The sequence below is a fragment of the Cylas formicarius genome, unplaced genomic scaffold (genome assembly GCF_029955315.1).
Source record: "Cylas formicarius isolate icCylForm1 unplaced genomic scaffold, icCylForm1.1 PGA_scaffold_9__14_contigs__length_23061073, whole genome shotgun sequence".
Lineage (NCBI taxonomy): Eukaryota > Metazoa > Arthropoda > Insecta > Coleoptera > Brentidae > Cylas > Cylas formicarius.
The window spans coordinates 11,984,436-11,991,605 of NW_026844365.1; positions in this window are offsets into that span (position 1 = coordinate 11,984,436).

The window sequence follows — 7,170 nt, forward strand, 5'->3', positions numbered from 1 at the left end:
GGTCACTTTCCAGCTTTTTGGAAACGTCTCTTGACCTAGACATTTATTAAGAGGTTTCGACAAAAGTGGGCAGTTTTTGAGAAATTGTGCCGGTATACCGTCCGACCCTTTTTAGGATCCAATTTGAGCAATATTTGTTTAATAGAATTTTCCAAAAATCCAGATATGACGACGCTCCTGCTCGCAGGAATTGACGAAATGTAGACGGATCATCTCTAGGTTCAAACGCACTAAAAAATAGTCACAAAAAAGTTGAGACATATTTTGAAAATCATTTGCTGTAGCACCGTTGTATAAGTTATTTTATCAGGCTGTGATTTTGCACTTTTTTATTATTAAGAAATTACCAAAAATCTTTTGTAACTGTTTTCAGATTTTCTTCGGTTTTTGCAATACATTTTTTATACTGTTATTTTGATTGTCTTAAAATATTTTCTTAGTTTCGAAAATAATGAATAATCATCAGCTTTCTTATACCGTTTCCACTTTTGTCTTGCTTTCTCTTTTTTCTGCAGCAACTCCTTTGTGCTGTGAGTGAACTAAATAGGAAACTCACTCCTGTTTACAGTCACATCCTGCTCGATTAAATCCGATTTCAATACACTTTCCCACTGAACATTGCCGAGTTTTTCATTTATTAAGCTATTGTTCGCTTGCGAGAAAATTTTCTAAGAATAGGAATTATATGAAGATATTTAGTGAACTTAAGGCTAATGTTTATATCAAGAGCAGGATGGTGCGTGTCTTTCGGTCACTTGCAGTCTCCAAAATATTGAGAGAAATTACTAAATCTAATAACTTGTTATTATTTTTTATATTATTGTACTGTGTGAATTCTAGCAAGTAAAAATAGTCACGGAAAAGAGTTGTATGAGGTGCTTTGGCGCCCGATAGCTACGATCCACTTTCTAGAAATTATCCCAAATCTGTAAACCGGGCCTCTTGGTGAGTGAATTGAAAGTCTGGATGTAGCTGTTGCTCATTTATAATAACAAAACGTCGAAAAATCGAAAGGTCCAAGTTTCGTTACACTTTATTCCATCGTCAGTAATGACAATCGTAAGTTCATTTATCGCACATTCGCGAAAATCGATCCGGTCTATAGGGAACGAATCTGCTGTATCAGGTGGCCGATCAGTCACGCGGCATATGGCGTTTTATCAAAAGAACGGAACACAACGAGCGGATTATTCTAATGCAACATATTAAAACAATATTAAGTACAGGTTCGCCAATACAAATGTCAGGTTTTTTTTTCGCGTACTGGATTCAAACTAATTAATGCTTCTGAACATCCTTGAAGACGCGACGTCTTTCACCTGTTACCGCCTGCGTGTAAGTTTTTGTTATACGAGCTTATAAGACAGATTTATTATATTTTAAAATATTTAACTCCGGCTGGGGAGCCGTCAGAGGCAAACGCATCAATTTACAAGGAAAAGAAAGCTCGACTCGAAATTTAAATTTGACCGATTGACACACCGTGTATTAGTAATTATTAATTTGGCCGACCAAAACTCGGCGTTACTTTAACGCATACCGTAATTGTTTGCATAAATCTTTGGGGAATCGCTTTGAGGACGACCGTAACACACGCACAAAGTAGGAAATAAACAATATTAATCGGCGTACATGAAAGGTTAACGCGATTTTTCGTAACATTATTATAATTGACGTTGATTAATTTCGATTTTTTTCCCGAATCGAATTTGGTCGGACAATATTGTTCTATCGCCTTATTCTTTGTTAATAGTGAATTAAGCGTGAATTTTAAGTAGCCGTCATCGCAAGGATGTAAAGAGTGGATATCTGACTTATTTTAGTTAGATTTTTACCTGTTTGGGTTTTAATTAGTATATTTATTTATTTATTTATTTATTTATTTATTACAAAGGTGCCCTAACATGAAGAACTAACTTCACAATTTACAAGGACACCCTAACAATTATACCATTATTTAATTAACAAAGTAAAACTTATAAGTAGGTACCTACCTATATCTACGATAAGCAGAAGATAAAAAAAAATAATAATAACAATCAAACTTACCAAACTAAACCAAAACTAACACTGTATATTAAGTGCGTGAATTACAAAAAACAAATGTGAAAAAATAAGGAAAACAAATCAAAAATTAAAATAAATTTATAGAAAAACCCTAATTGCTTGATTTCGAAACGAATTAAGTGATAACGCAAAGATGTCAACGTGCGAAAAATAATTATTGTAATGTCTATGTAAAAGAGATATTGGGGAATTGTTACCTAAGTTTGTATTAAATCTAGGCACGTAAAATAATGAAGGAGTTCTTGTTATAACAACTCTGGCATTGAAGGATAGTTTTTCCAACAGTAAAGGACAGTCAATCCTACTATTAATAATATTATGCAAAAATATAGCACTGGAGATAATTCTTATAACAGATAACTTCAGTATATGGTAGAAATTAAGACTAGCTTCATACGAATGAGTTAGTAAGTTACGGTTAAATCTAAAATTTAAATGGAAAACAAACTTTTTTTGTATTCTCTCGATTCTGTCTATATATTTATGATACTGAGGACTCCATATCACACCGCCATAGTCAAAGTGAGATCGAACGTAGGAATTGTATAGAATAATAAGCGATTTGTGATCCTGAAATTCCTTGCTAACTCTTAATATAAAACCTAAATTTTTATAAGCTTTTTTTACTATATTCTCAATGTGGATATCAAAACTTAATTTTACATCTATAGTTATTCCAAGATCCCTAATCTGCTCTACTTTTTTTATTTTTACACCATTGAATGTGTAGTCAAAGTTTATATCATTTATCCGCCTGCTGAACTTAAGACAGTAACATTTATCAATATTTAAAAATAGACGATTTTTTACACAGTATTCATAAAAACGATCAAGATCTTCTTGAAACTTATGACAGTCGTTAAGGCTTTTCACGGGCGCGTATGATTTCTGATCATCTGCGTATGATGCTGATTTAGCAAAAAGAAAACATTTACTGACATCTGCGATAAACAGTGAAAATAACAATGGTCCCAAATGGGACCCTTGAGGAATTCCAGATGTGATGCGGGTCGTTTGGGATTTTGCAGAATTCAATTCTACAAACTGAGTCCGAGGACTGATGTAGGATTGAAGAATTTTATAAAGACAACCGTGTACACCGAAATTTTTTAATTTGATCAACATTGTGAACCTTATCAAAAGCTTTTGAGAAGTCGGTGTACACGGCATCTATCTGCACCCTATTATCTAACGCCTCAGAAACATTCTGGACATATAGTGAGAGATTGGTAGCAACCGATCTACCCCTAAAAAAACCATGTTGTGTATCTCCAAGAGCATGTTTTAATTTGAAAAATAACTCATTGGTAATTATAGCTTCCAGCATTTGTAAATAATAAAAAGTGGCTGCACTAAAGATTCAGCACATGATTTGAATAATATTATGCAACAAGTGTTGTAAACGGTATTTCATGAAATCATGAATTTATTTGGTACGAGCGGAGCTAGTGTTTAACAAACGAGTGACTTAAAAAGTGTATCAAACGTGTTGCATACTATACTTGGTTAGTTTTTGGGTATATTTTTGCAAAAAAAACACAGAAGTGAACGTCAGAATTGTCAAACGGCAGAATTCAAGCTGTGCGAAAACATTCGATTGCCCCAATCTCGTAATATATCAGAAATGTTCGAAATGGCTCGGGTCCATGGTACAAGAAACTTACGTGATACAAGCAAGAAAAATCAGGTCCTAACCTTCAATTTTGTTTTGTTTGTACTGATGAGACATAGATATTTGAAAATGGTACAATTGTTCTTGGCAAGATATTAATATAAAAACTGTAACATAAAAATTTAATTGTAGCTTATAGCAAATAGTATTTAAATTGTCTGAAATATTGCATAACATTTTGTGTATTTTGTGTATTTTTGAGGTACATTTTTGCAAATGAACAAAAATACATTCAATGACATGTCCATCAGAATTGACAAACGTCAAAATTGAAACCGTGCGATAAAATCTTCGAAAACATCCGTGCAGTAAAATCCCGGAAATGTCCTAAGTGGCTCGGATCCCTGGGAAACGAAACTGACCTGGAAAAGTGACGCTTCCCGCACGCTAGATCGGTGCGTAATTAGGTATTATTTTACAGACGGGAGTAGAAAATAGTATATTATGCAACAAGTGCGGTAAACGGCATTTGGGATTGCTCCCAAACCCGTGCGGTAAAGTCCCGGAAATGTCCGAAGTGACTCGGATCCGTGGGAAATAAAACTGACGTGGTAAAGTGACGCTTCCCGCACGCTAGATCGGTATGTAATTAGGTATTTTACAGACGGTAGCCGAAAATAGTATATTATGCAACAAGTGCGGTAAACGGCATTTGGCTCCCGATTTTATTTGACACGGGCGGAGCGAGTGTTTAATAAACGAGTGAGTTAAAAAGTTTACCGAACGTGTTGCATACTATACTTTTGCTACGACCGTTAGTTTTTGAGTACATTTTCGCAAAACAACACGAATACATTCACTGACATGACTGTCAAAATTCAAAGCGCGGGAAATATCTCCGAAAACATCCGATTGCTTCCAAATCCGTGCGGTAAAATCCCGGAAATGTACGAAGTGGCTCGGATTCACGGGAAACGAAACTGACGTGGTAAAGTGACGCTTCCCGCACATTACCGGTCTCTACTATGAGTCCCATTTAAACTGGTTTTCATAGTAACGGAATAAATAGACATTTATATTTGACATATTACGCTTTAAGTTTAAATACAACTAATTTTGGAAATTGAAAATTTACCGAATGAAATTGTTAAAACACAGAAGCAACGTTCGACAAATATGCCAGATTTTAGGAAAGGGACATGAAAAAATATTTATCAGTAAAAGCAGAAAAACTAAAATCAACATCGTTCAATGACGAAGGCCAACATATAGTTCAGCGCACGATAAATGTTGTCGACTTGCCTGTTCTGTTATAAACGGAAGGCCCTTTACCGCAAATAAACCAAGCATTAAAACAATAAAAAGCCGATTTACCAGCGTTTTAAACTATCTGACGATGCAGAGTGGATTGGTAGTATGCAATCAGATTCCGTCACTTATCAATAATTCCTGGAATGTAGACAAAAATATTTTACCTGCATCTAGAAGAAATAGAATATCCATTTTACACTGTGGTTAAAAAGAAATGAATGCCAAACGCTTCGCAGCAAAAAACATCAAAGATTGCTCATTAGATTATCATTAGGACAAGCGAACTTTTTGAAAATTGGGTAAAAAATTCTCTTCTTCCAAATATTCCACCAGGCAGCGTAACTGTTTATGCTAATGCTATTTATCACAACAATTTTGCTAAAAAAGTAGCAAAAAAGTGGTGTTGCAAGCGTTCGGTAGTGGTTGGAATTAAAGGTCAGTGTGAATTAATACCAGAGAGCAGTTGGAGAGAATGTGTTAATCATGTACTTAAAGTTGAAAATAATTATAGAAAAACTTGGCACAACATAGAATCATTGGATTGGATGCTTGGATGATAGTGCTAGCACAGATTTAAACCAATCTGACGGCTAATTTTATTTAATATGTATTTATTATTTATATAATTACAGTTATACAGTAGGCATTATAACAGAATGTATTAATATACTTTGTTTCATTTTCCTTACTACTACCCCGGGCCGATTTGATTTTACCATTCATCGTGTGTTGTGTGCAAAAAAATCGAGAGTATTAGACAAAATGGATCTCTATACATTATTAGTAGAAGCACAAGAATAACACTTTCTTATAACCAAAGTTTTGTTGATTATAAATTAAACTGAGCATTACTAATATATTAACTGATGCAATAACCGACAAGCAAACTATGCCTCCACTGGTGCTGGAATTTGCCTACTCGAAACTCTTAAACTGTTTTAATCAGATTATATCAGCAAATTGTTTGCTGTAGTCTCTAGAACACTAATTAATATGCTTTAATGATATGAGCCTATCCTATTCCTACGTTTCGGGAAAATTTGTTTTTACCGACCCTTTTAAATTCATTTATTTTCTTGTTCATTACTATTATTTCCATTACGCCAATTGATGTTTCAACCGTGTCAAGATTAGTGGTTCAACTTTCATAAATTTGTATTTGTTTTCATTCCATTTTTGTGTCTGCAAATTAATGAAAAAGAGTGAACTAAGAAGTATTTTAGAAAAACCAAATTATTTAATTTTGGTTAAAGTTGTAGGGTTACTGGTCACTTGTTTTGTCTACACGGTGTTAAAGTACTACTACTATCAGCACTGAAATTTTAATTTCAGCATCTTGTTTTTGAGTAAAAATCATTTGAAATCGTTCGGGATTGCAGAAAACGATTTGAACTTTTATAACTTAGTGTTCTGTGAACTTTTGAAAAGCATAAAAAAGTTTCAAACGTTAAAAAGAATCTAAAATTTCGAGAAAAAAAGTTGTGTTTTCTATTTAAAGTTTCAGATTAATTGAAAATTAGGACACCCTCTAATGAATTCCGAAGAAACTCATTTTCAATCTTACAACTTCTGTTTAACTAGAATCAAAGAATTTAAGTTTTCCTATGATATTTCTGAGTCCAATTATGATAATTTAATTTTGATAGCTTCACGACTTTACGCACCCATATACACAACTTTCACCCCATTTCACCGACCATGTGTAAAGGTTTAAAAGTTACATAAAAGGGGTGTTTTTTTTCGATGTATAGAAATTTAAGTTGCAATAAAACAACGATGGAGTATTCGATTGACATGAATTTTATTTATCCGAAAGATAATCTTGTGGCATTACATTTTAAATATGATTTCTGGCATATGACCTCCACGGCTGGCGCGGATGTAGTCCAATCTGGACGTCCAATTTTCGATGACTTTTTCCAACATTTGTGGTCGTATATCGGCAATAACAAGGCGAATGTTGTCTTCCAAATGGACCAGCGTTTGTGGCTTATCCGCATAGATCAATGACTTTACATATAGCCCCACAGAAAGTAGTCTAGCGGTTTTAAATCACAAGATCTTGTAGGCCAATTCACAGGTCCAAAACGTCAAATTAGGCGGTCACCAAACGTGTCTTTCAATAAATCGTTTGTGGCACGAGCAGTGTGACATGTTGCGCCGTCTTGTTGAAACCACAT